Below are 12573 nucleotides of genomic sequence, written 5' to 3'. Positions count from 1 at the left end.
TTAATACCTTCAGCTGCTGACTGGCGGTGGTATATATATATATGGGGACAGGTGAAAATGTATGCCCCGACCGGGACTCGAACCCGGGATCTCCTGCTTACATGCCAGACCGTCTATCCATCTGAGCTACCAAGGGCACAGAGGATAGTGCGACTGCAGGGATTTATCCCTTGAACGCTCCCCGTGAGACCCACATTCTCACCTTATATTTCCAAACACTACATTCGTAGTGTCCCTACCCAACACACTCATTACTTGTGGAAGACATTCTTGCCAAGTCCCGTAAGAGTTCGGGTAATAGGTGTGCATCCGCACAGCGAGTCATGGCCGGTATTGCCAGAACTATATACTGATATGGATATGGTGTCTGTTCTTTCGGACATGGCCGAAAGAACAGATACCATATCCATATAAGTATAAAGTACAATTACGTGTATCCTGCACGACGACCGCTACTATCCCTATCACCTACAACGAGTGTAAGGATTATCAGACGCGGATTTTCCTCTATGAGATGGTTTTTGCACCGGACCATCACAATTATAGGATTTTTATCATCAGTCCTATTTACAGTACTTAGCGTCAGTCACACATCCTGCAACGCACAAGGAACACACGGTACGTGGTTAGAGGAACTGTCATTCGTCAGCGCCATCTACCGTGGCAACGATGTATTTCCGGACACATGTTCATCGGACCTTTTTTCCTCCATTTCCAATCGGGAGTCCGATCCTGCAGTTTGTCGGTTTTATAACTGTTCAAGCTGTTTAGTAGTATTCAATTAAATGTGGTTAACACGATCAGAGAGTTATTACCATCAAGTTAACCAATAAGTGAACAACAACAGCAGAGCTCACCCTTCACGTTGGTTTAAACTAAAAATTAAACAAAATACTTTAAAAAGACAGTGAAATTTATTCATCGCTATAGCACAAACACGACTATTGTCATTAAAACTTACTAATACTTTATTGCTGACAAAAACCGAGGAATAACATTATTGTAGCTTAACCTGGGGCTACTAAGTTGAATAAAAAAATTTAAATTTGTGTTATTTGATCTAATACTATCGATTGTGAAGCTGCAGTTCCAAAGTAACTTGGGAATGTATATTTGAGGATATCGCAAAATTAGACAGATATAGTTTATTTCACTGAAGAGTATATTGTGTTGTTTATTTTATATGTTTGGTTTTATGCTTTATCGTACTGTGTTGCACCTGTTGTGATTTAAAATTATGTTCTGCAAAGCAATTTCTTTGTCACAAGTCATTAAATATTTTAGGTGTCATCGTTCAAGACACAAATCTTGTTTTATTATTATTATTATTTCGGCATCAGAGTCTGCGTCGACTGTAGCATCCTACACGAGAGATCACGGGAATGACAGCTGCAAACTGCTGCGTATGTAGCGGCTCCTTAAACGCTTACTTAAAACATCATGCTGAAGATGTGAAGTAAACAGGCATTAACATTTCCAGACACGGTTCACTAACTGAGTTAATCAAACATGTGTTTACCAGCTGCCGTCAGTCGCGCTAGAACGTTCACGAGACGAATTTTATCTTAAGGACAATATTCCCTCTCTGGCATGTGTACATTACTCTTGATTTTAGTATCACGATGCTTTGCGTCAGCCTTTGCCGACAACAAGAAATCTCTGCTCGGATAAGGAAGGCCACGGAGATCAAGTTTCCAGCTCACTTGTTGCGTAAATTGCATGCTTCAGCACATACACAAGAACCAGTGCTGTCTATCAAAGCTTCATTAACAATAACCGTAGCAAGGAATCCTCCATTCTCAGAATCCAAGCTTACAACAGTGTAATCGATGACGCTTTAGGAACAAGACAGCAATTGAAACTGCAACGCGGGTCCTTGTCGAATGGTATCAAATTCACGATTTCATTGCAGTTTTGGTTACTGTGGCGGTGTTAATAAATTTTCACGTACCTCAGATAAATTTCAAACAACTGCGCCGTTTGTGTTTCGCAGTGTTAACCAATGCCGGCAGTTGAGTTAATCGTTAATCGTAGATCGATACTTGTCCACAATGCGCTGCAGCACGTACTTCAAGAGTTCGAAACTGGTGAGTGGCAGACGCCTTCGACATTCTTCGTCATGGACACCTGGATGACTTTCAGAAAACTGTTGATTGGTTGTGGAGGGGACCAAACAGCGAAATCATCGGTCCCCTCGGATTAGGGAAGGAAGTCGGCCGTGCCCTATCAAAGGATCCCAGCATTTGTCTGAAGCGGTTTAGGGAAATTACGGAAAACCTAAAGCAGGGTGGCCGGACGCGAGTTTGAACCGTCGTCCTCCCGAATGTGAGACCAGTGTGCTAACCACTGCGCCACCTCGCTCGCTTCGGAATACTGCCTCTACCATCAACGCCTCCTGGCGGTTGGTCCATGCGCTTACACCAGAGGCTCACAGACTTTTTGTCACTACGTACCAGTTGATTTTTTTTTTAATTTGGGGTAGCACTGCAGCTTGTTCACTTTTTAACGAGCCCTGAGGTGGGGCAGAGGGGTGCAGAAAGTTGAGCGATGACGGCCGCAGGGGTGAGGCACGGTATGGGGAGAATAATTTTCGTCATCTTGCTCAGTGCTGACAACACACATAAGGTTTTTGCGTCGTGCCGGTTAAATAGTATGAATGTGACACTCACAAGTAATAAGGTCTCGCAGAAGCTTAAAAAGCGCTTCATGGTTAACGTAAAACGCAACTACGTATATGACACCAATCAAGCTAAACTTAACATCACAGTTATAATAGTCAAGAATCATCTCGTTGTAATACGCACACACCAGTTCAGACGCAGGCACTCTTCGTATGACGATGCCATTTAACGTAACGCCCAACAAAGCAACAGTAACAACAGTAACAACAGTAAACCGTTCATTGCTTAATTACTACTCCAGAATCACTCACTGGTGTATTGCGACAGTTAGTAGCAGTCGCAAAGCGGCAAGAAATCTTTCGAATAACCACCTACTCGGTTTCAGACAGAGGCTCCCTTCGTATTACGATGCCATTTGAAGTAACGCCCAGCAAAGCAACAATATAAACAGCAAACCGTTCACTACTTAATGACTACTCCAGAGCCACTCATTGGTATACTGCGGAAGTTAGCAGCACTCGCAAAGCGGCACGAAAACTTTCGAATAACCACCGAAAAGATCCGATCAAAATATCGCCAACATCAAAACAGATGAATCCTTCCCGGCCAAGGTAGCAACAACTAACGAGGTGAGGGATGGGCAGGGTACAATCTGACCTTCCTGTGTCCTGGGTACAGTCCGAAACAAACGGTAAATTCATTTTCTTTAACGTTATACAGATGCTACTTTTATCAGTCGGTTTTCTATCATTTTTCTTTAAAAATAAAGCACCATAAAAGAATAATTTTAATTATAACGGTATGTGTTTTATTTACTTGTACGTGTACCATCTGAAATATCCTTACGTACAACCAGTAAGCCGCGTACCACCGTCTGGGAACGCCTGCACTAGACAGAAACTACGATGAAATGTGGATCGCCACTACGTGATACGAATACACATACGCTGCTACCGGCTAACTCCGCAGTTAATGGGTGAATGACCCACCAGGACTTCAAAAGTCGCTTCTACGATGACAGTAATGAACGAAATAAAAAAAATGCACAAAGAGCACTGTTCGATAATAACACAGTGGAGAATTTATTTCAGTGTTCGTACAGAAAATATGTCAAGGACTGTAGTGAGTGTAGAGTACTGAGCAGAGAAATTGTATCAATTCAGAAGTTAGCCTTTAAACAACGACAGATAACTAAGAGTTACAGCTGCCGGTTAGAATTAGGACACAGGGTAGTTCTGTAGTTAAGTTACGTGGTGGACACAATGTATGAAACACCGTTTTCATTTGGTGTAATGAATGTGATCCCTCCTTCCGCCATAAGGAGACGCGGTACAGCCCCTTTTTCTTCTTTTGAAGCCTCCATTTCTCCGTTTCCAGCAATACCGAGTGCGGTCGACGCGCACGTGCTCGCTCGTCGTCACGTGGGTGTGCGCCCATGTCCACCTAGCGGCGAGACTGCGGCCTCAGCGGTCTTGCGGGGACCACACCTTCTTCCGTAGGCAACGGCATTACGATCCTTCACCGGTTTTCATTTTACAGCTTCCGGTTCGTTTCTGTTTGATGGTCCTAGTGTATATCAAACGGGTTTGCTACCGATAGAAACAGAACCATTTTCCCAGGCACTTTTTATCAAAATGATTAGCAATTTTATTCAGCAATAGGTTGTTATGACCACATCGAAAAGAAATTCACATTAGCTTTGTAATCAGATGCGGGTTATGAAAGTACTTAACAATGATATACAGAAATAAATCATAATAGTTGTGGCGTATATATTGTTTCACGTGACGAAAGCTGTGGCCTGGCCTCCTCGTTTGTTGTTTTCTATTCTGTTCATCCTCATCTATTACACGGCTAACTAAATCAAAGTTTTGATACATAGTCCATTACTGGTTAAATTTTTAATGTACAGGTTACTGTAAGGTACTGTTACAGGCATCTGAAAGGACATGGAACTGAGACATGAGAAATAGCAACACATGCTAGGTCATGCTAATCGGGACAAGTCATTTTGAATTTCGCACGGTATGTACAATAGCCGTTGACGTGTTTAGTACAATAGTGAATTATTCAAAATACTTGGTCTGTTTGCTTTCAGAATGCAGATTTTACAAAAACCTCAACAAGATGACGGACATCAGCAACTTAAATTCGCTGCGAATATGATACACAATGCAGTCATGAATGAAGGGTTTTTCGAAACTTTCCATCTTTAGATAAGAAGTATCACGTCGTACAGAAGCATCCAGCAACAACATTGGACTTGCGGAATAAAGACACCATTCGACGTCAATTAACTGAGTGGCGCGCCGGCCGAAGTGGCCGTGCGGTTAAAGGCGCTGCAGTCTGGAACCGCAAGACCGCTACGGTCGCAGGTTCGAATCCTGCCTCGGGCATGGATGTTTGTGATGTCCTTAGGTTAGTTAGGTTTAACTAGTTCTAAGTTCTAGGGGACTAATGACCTCAGCAGTTGAGTCCCATAGTGCTCAGAGCCATTTGAACCAACTGAGTGGCCAGGAATAGAACTTAGGCTAACAACAAAGATATTGTCAACTTAAGATTATCAGTGCAAAAACTGTGGAGTACATCGACGCCGCGAAATAGTAATTTTGCTCTCAAACATATGATGGCTTACTTCCGACAACAAATCCCGCAGGAGGAAACTGGTTCCCTCCGCCCGCCTCCCTTCGTCCTCCCTCGAAAATTAACAACAGCCAGGAAACACTTCTGTTTAGTCCACTTTGAGAAGGGGATGAATACAAGAGAGGACATTGAGCAGGAGGAAAGAAAGTGGAGAAGCATTTTAGTGTCAAAATAGTAGCTTGGCTTTGAACTCGCTTACGCCAGTTAATTTTCTACGTCTAACTTTGCACGACTATGTCATTTGGAGAAGTTTGTTAACATTCGTTGCAAGGTGGGCGAACAGAGAGCATTGATTCATTGAGGAAAATCGTAGGATAGTTGTCGCTCATCCGAAAAGAGGACACATGTATTACTATAATATGACGCATATAAATAAGGTAAAGCAGTCAACATGAAGCTTAGTTTGAACACCGCAGTATTTTACTGGACATGGGCCCGTGCCCTCCTCTGATCTTTGTAATGACTAACGCGACCAGTGACAAAGGTAACTACAATTTATAGTGAGTTTCGAATCACGTTGTAACTTGATCCTTTTCGCGTGAACATTATTACCAGGAGTGGAAGAAGAGAAAAGTTACAAAAAAAAAAAAATCCAATCCGATCGAGGATTGAACACCTATACTTCATATTTGTAGCACGGCACTTGCACACTGAGCTACGTTTTATAACAGTTTTGAAGTGTTCCAGAAGCCTTCATCACATCAAAATGAAGGATAAGAGCGAAGGCATTCAGAGAATACTGTCGAAGTAGTGACCAGCACCAAGCGATGTAACACAGTTCACACAGTGGACTAGTATTCGGGAGGGTGGTAGCTCAAATCCGCCTGCGGGCATCAAGATTTAAATTTCCCGTAGTTTCCTCAAAATGTTAACGTGAAGATGGGGATGGCACTTTTGAAAAGGATACGGTGTAACTGAGGCGGGACTTGGGTGTCAGTCCAGTGCCACCCAGTCGGATGATGTGGAAAACCACATCCACTCTGGCTGCCACGCACACCCTCGTCCTTAATCCGTCGTGCGGATTCGAGCTGGGGCCGGCGCACCTCCTCGTCCCGGATGCGGCACTTGAATACGCACGGCTACCCTGGTGGGTGTGAACAGGAAACAGCCAAGTTGCCAACCATCTGTTGACGGTGAGGTTATTTCAAATGATGTACTTCCTCAGGTGGACAACGTTGGCTAAGAAATTGGGAATTCAAAAGGAATCATACCGGAATCCGCGAGAAATTGGTTAGGGAAGCCACGGAAACGTCAAAATTTTGGGTCCGAATGGGATTTCAAGTCCTACCCCTCCAGAATACGAGTCTAGCGTTTTGTTCTACTTTTACCTAAATCTGTTATGACAGCTAGACAAACCGTTGGTTTGGAAACGAAAATATGTGTCCCACGTCATCATGCCTAGAATGTTCCACATATAAATGTGTCCCTACAAAAGAAAACTTTCCGAGTGTCAAGTTGAACACAGAATAATTACTCCCTAGAAAACAAAATTTGGTTATTTTTGTTTGACATCAGTTCTACTGACGCTCAAATCGTTATAGGCACTGAAAGTTGGCTAAAGCCGGATATAAGCTCAGCCGAAATTTTTGCGAAGAAGCTAACGGTGTTCCGAAAGGATAGGCTAAACGCTGTTGGCCGTAGCAGGTTTGTTGCTGTTAGAAGTAGTTTATCTTGTCGCGAAATTGAAGTAGACAGTTCCTGTGAGTTAGTATGGGCAGAAGTCATTGTTGGCAACCGGGATAAAATAATAATTGGACCCTTTTACCGACCTCCCAATTCAGATGATACAGTTGCTGAAAGGTTCAAAGAAAACTTGAGTTTCATTTCAAACACGTACCCGTCTCATACGATTATGGTTGGTGGTGACTTTAATTTACCCTCGATATGTCGGCGAAAATATATGTTAAATAAAACATCATCCTAATTTGTGCTAAACGCATTCTCTGAAAATTATTTCAAGCAGTTAGTTCATGAGCCCACACGAACAGCAAACTGTTGTGAAAACGCACTTGACGTCTTCGCAACAAATAATTCTGAGTTAATAACGAGCATCAAAACGGATACAGGGATTAGTGAACACAGGGTTGTCGTAGCGAGATTGAATATTGTAACACCTAAATCCTCCAAAAATAAACGAAAAATATACGTATTCAAAAAAGCAGATAAAAATTGCACTTGGCGCCTTCCTGAGAGACATTCACCACTCCTTCCAAATTAATAATATATAAGTGTAGACCAGATGTGGCTGAATTCAAAGAATAAGTATCGGCAGCAATTGAGAGATTTATACCAAACAAATTAACAAACGACGGAGCTGATCCTCCTTGGTACTCAAAACGGGTTAGAATACTGTTGCAAAAACAACGAAACAAACATGCCAAATTTAAACAGACGCAAAATCCCCAAGATTGGCGATCTTTTACAGAAGCTCGAAATTTAAAGCGGACTTCAAGTTTCCACAGCGAAACTTTGTCTTGAAACCTGGCAGAAAATCCAAAGAGATTCTGGTCGTATGTGAAGTATGTTAGTGACAACAAACAATCAACGCCTTCTCTGCGGGATAGCAATGTAGATACTATCGAAGACAGAGCTGCCAGAGCCTTCCGAAATGCCTTCACAAAAGAAGACGAAGTAAATATTCCGGAATTCGAATCGAGAACAGCTGCCAACATGAGTAACGTAGAAGTAAATATCCTCGGAGTAGTGAAGCAACTGAAATCACTTAATAAAAGCAAGTCTTCTGGTCCAGACTGTATACTAGTTAGGTTCCTCTCAGAGTATGCTGATGCATTAGCTCCATACTTAATATTCATATAAAACCGTTCGCGCGACGAAATATCCGTACCCAAATACTGGAAAGTTGCACAGGTCACACCAATATTCAAGAAAGGTAAAGGGGGTAATCCACTTAATTACAGGCCCATATCGTTAACGCCGATATGCAGCAGGATTTTTGAACATATATTGTGTTCGAACATTATGAAATACCTAGAAGAAAACGGTCTATTGACACACAATCAAGATGGGTTTAGAAAACATCGTTCTTGTGAAACGCAGCTGGCTCTTTGTTCGCATGAAGTGTTGAGTAATATTGACAAGGGTTTTCAGATCGATTTCGTCTTTCTGGATTTCCGTAAGGCTTTTGACACTGTACCACACAAGCGGCATGTAGTGAAATTGCCCGCTTATGGAATGTCATCTCAGTTATATGACTGGATTTGTGACTTCCTGTCAGAGAGGTCACAGATCGTAGTAACTGACGGAAAGTCATCGAGTAAAACGGAAGTGATTTCTGGCGTTCCCCAAGGTAGTGTTATAAGCCCTTCGCTGTTCTTTATCTATATAAACGATTTGGGAGACAATCTGAGCAGCCGTCTTAGGCTTTTTGCAGATGACGCTGTCGTTTATCGACTAATAAAGTCATCAGAGTATCAAAACTAATTGCAAAACGATTTAGAAAACCTATCTGAATAGTGCAAAAATTGGCAGTTGACCCTAATTAACGAAAAGTGTGCGGTCAACCACATGAGTGGTTAAAGGAATTCGTTACATTTCGGTTACACTATAAATCAGTCAAATCTACAGGCCGTAAATTTAACTAAATAGCCGGCCGCGGTGGCCGTGTGGTTCTTGGCGCTTCAGTCCGGAACCGCGCTGCTGCTACGGTCGCAGGTTCGAATCCTGCCTTGGGCATGGATGTGTGTGATGTCCTTAGGTTAGTTAGGTTTAAGTAGTTGTAAGTTCTAGGGGACTGATGACCTAAGATGTTAAGTCCCATAGTGCTCAGAGCCATTTGAACCATTTTTTTAACTAAATACTCAGGAATTACAATTACGAACAACTTAAATTGGAAGGAACACATAGAAAAAGTTGTGGGGAAGGTTAACCAAAGACTGCGTTTTACTGGCAGGACACTTAGAAAATGTAACAGATCCACTAAGGAGTCTGCCTACACTACGCTTGTCCGTCCTCTTTTAGAATACTGCTGTGCGGTGTGGGATCCTTACTAGATAGGACAGACGGAGTAAGTCGAAAAAGTTCAAAGAAGAGTAGCACGTTTTGTATTATCGCGAAATATGGGAGAGTGTCACTGAAATGATACAAGATTTGGGCTGGACATCATTAAAAGAAAGGCGTTTTTTGTTGCGACGGCATCTTCTCACGAAATTCCAATCACCAATTTTCTCCTCCGAATGCGAAAATATTTTGTTGACACCGACCTACATAGGGAAAACGATCAGCACGATAAAATAAGGGAAATCACAGATCGTGCGGAACGATATAGGTGTTCGTTCTTTCCGCGCTATATGGGATTGGAATAATAGAAAATTGTAAAGGTGGTTCGCTGAATCCTCTGCCAGGCACTTAAATGTGACTTGCAGAGTATCCATGTAGATGTAGATGCAGATGTGGAACTACATCGTTACTCTCTAGTCGAAACGTTGCGGTATCTCAACTGTACAAACGGGCTGGAAATGCGAGGGCTCTTCATCAACTACTCGTCAGTTGACTCAGCTATGAATTTTAAACCAATGTGGAATCACGCATTCGTTTATTGTCAAAGTCTAAACAAAAATCGTTTACAGTAGTCATCATCCGACAAGTGAATTATGTGTTAGGTGTTATAAGAGAAAAATAGATATCTCGGTTCGCCCTGGTCCGTTATACGCGTGGCTGACTGTATTGTTGTGTTTGTTTCATCGTGTATTAGCATGCAACGAGAGAAAGTAAGAGAATGCATCTCCCTGAAAGTAGGAGGGGTACGCCGAAGTTAACTCTTTATCCAACTGAAGGTTTACCTTAATCAGTATTTTAGCCATTCCGTCTAAAAGTTACCATTTACAATGTACGATGTTGAACAATCGGCTTATTTCCTCTTCCATATTCTGATGAAAAATTTGGTAATAATAATATCTCTTGCGATATGAGTTCGACTTGTCTGGCTGTTAAAAGGTGATACCACGTAACTGCAATTTTCTGATAAATGCGTACTTTTCGATCACTCGTATTGTTAGTCTTTAAGACCACAAGAAGTGGAATCGAATATTGTCCCTTACTCACCACTGAGTCAGTCGGTAGACCGACACATAGGAACTTCCCGACCTACTTATCTGACATATTTCTCAAGATGCGAAGTTTCATAGGCCGACGTAAATAAAGTTTTGACGCGGCTGTTTTCCTTAACCGCAGCCTTAAGTAGACCGTTCAGTCTAGCTCTGATAAAAAAGAATATTTTTTTCAATTAAGTGTAATTAGTCCACAATTACTTGCACAAACAATGATGTACGAGGACTGGCAGCTGTCATTTTTTGCCGTATGCTATTCTCGACAACAGTATCCCTCTCACAGAAATTATGTCTCATGAACGTCAGCTGCAAATAATAATTTATCATCTTCTTCTGCGAAAATCTTCTTTTATCAGTACTGTATCTGCATGGATTAGACTACTAATTATAACTTGGCTCCGTTCCAGCAGTTCCAGCAGGCCTATTCTTCAAGACAGTTAAAATAATTGTTGCCCCCGTCAGTTACGCTACTAATGAGATATTTAGTGTGGAAAATCGATCTTAACTGATGTTATGGATTGTTCAGACTAACAAGTCGAATAGTTAGCAGTACTTGCGGTTAAGGGTTAACAGCATTAGAGAGATTGTTGCCAAACTACAGTTGACACCACTCTATCTCAAAGCTGATGTTTGTCCCAGAGGAAGTACGAAACAGTAGCAAGCAAAATTTATTTCACGTGTTCGCTGCCCTGAACTTTGATCTGATTGATATCGTAATTGACAAAAAGAGACACGCGCCTCAAAAGTGTCGTTGTGCCGTCTTACTTCTGTCGAAGCTGTCTGGAAGATTAACGTAAAATTGTTGTGAAAAGCATGACAGCAAAGATTTAGCTTCAGAACAGCCGTTAACTTAAGGTTGTTACGTGCCTTTGTTTCATCACACACAGAAATTTCAGAGTGCACAGGAAGCAACATCATTACAGCAGAAATTGTACATGAGTGGTTAATACGGGAATCTCTGCCACATTACATAACAAAAAAGTTCCACTCGCAATATCTCTCCACTTTCCTAAATGTAAAAAAAATCCTTCAGTAACAATATTTTTAATGTCAATCTTTTGTCACTTTGAAGGATTTAAAGTTTCATGTAAAATGAACGCTGCACTTGACCGTCTGAAAATTTGGTTATCTTGGTCTTAAGTGTTCCTAATCAGATTTTTTTTAACGATTCCACTATTTAAACATGTCACAGCGTTCATCTGAATAATCGTGAGCATTCTCCTCTGCGCCCACTCCTCCAGCGGAATGGTTTGAAAAACACTGCACGAACATGAAGATGCGTGTATGATTCCCCCTCCATAATGAGTGATGCAGCTGGCCAGACCAGTCTCAATGAATTGTGGCGGCAGTAGAGCGCTCATGAAGGATGATGGCTCCACAACGCTTTCATTGTCTCGTGGTGTCCATGCCATCACGCGTCGCGGCCGCGAAAGAGGTAGTATTACTCGATTAAGTGAACGGATATATCAAAATTGCACCCTGTGAAATCTGTGCCCTGTGTTCCTGAAAACTACCTGCTCTCTAAGTTACAGCCTACCTGCAATTGGAGAAGACTCCTCGTCCAGTCGGAAGCGCCCGTATGCGAGCAGAGACGTGCTGTGCCGCCATGGCCGAGAAGCGTCGACCCCACTGTGAAAATGGCCAGCAAAGTAGTTATCTTGCTGCCGGAAGAAGAGTGCCACACTTATCCCACATATGATATACATCGCGCATGACTTCATTCTACCGAAACCATCTCGTTCAGCTGACTGAAATCCCGCCGCTAAAAGAACGTTCAGCGACTCTGTTGCCAATGACATTACGCGGCTGTTTGTTGTGAACGCCGTATCAGTCGCCCGACTGCGAATATCACACCTAAACATTTTTGAGCCTGCAGTGCCATACTATCGTGGCGTAAAAAAACACTAATAACTTCGGAGGATCCGAACGTACTGAACTCATGTTATATGAAATGTTTAACCAACACAGGTTTCTTAATTGTTCATATTATGACGTATACACGGCGAATGACCGAATATATTGCGGAAATGGGAACTGCTATTGATGTGCGGTTTCCACGGAATGAATTGGTAGTCAGGGGCTACTACTGTTAGCAAATAAAAAGGTTGTAATAATACTTAGAAATTGTACTTCTTGTGCAAATATATAATATTTAAATATAACAGTGCCTATTGACATTAAAAAACTAAACGTAAGGTAAATTAGAATGTCAGCGGTGTTCGATTCAAAATGGTTCAAATGGC

The 12573-nt window shown here is 42.1% G+C and overlaps 1 protein-coding gene across 1 annotated transcript in view; it reads left to right on the top strand.

Moving 5' to 3' along the window:
- LOC126248441 (leucine-rich repeat and death domain-containing protein 1) overlaps nt 1-12573 on the top strand; it is a 198637-nt gene that overhangs the window by 78903 nt on the left and 107161 nt on the right. The gene's annotated exons all lie outside the window — the stretch shown is intronic.

The sequence above is a fragment of the Schistocerca nitens genome, chromosome 1 (genome assembly GCF_023898315.1).
Source record: "Schistocerca nitens isolate TAMUIC-IGC-003100 chromosome 1, iqSchNite1.1, whole genome shotgun sequence".
Lineage (NCBI taxonomy): Eukaryota > Metazoa > Arthropoda > Insecta > Orthoptera > Acrididae > Schistocerca > Schistocerca nitens.
The sequence above is the reverse complement of the archived record's forward strand: the minus strand, read 5'-3'. Positions and strand labels throughout refer to the sequence as shown.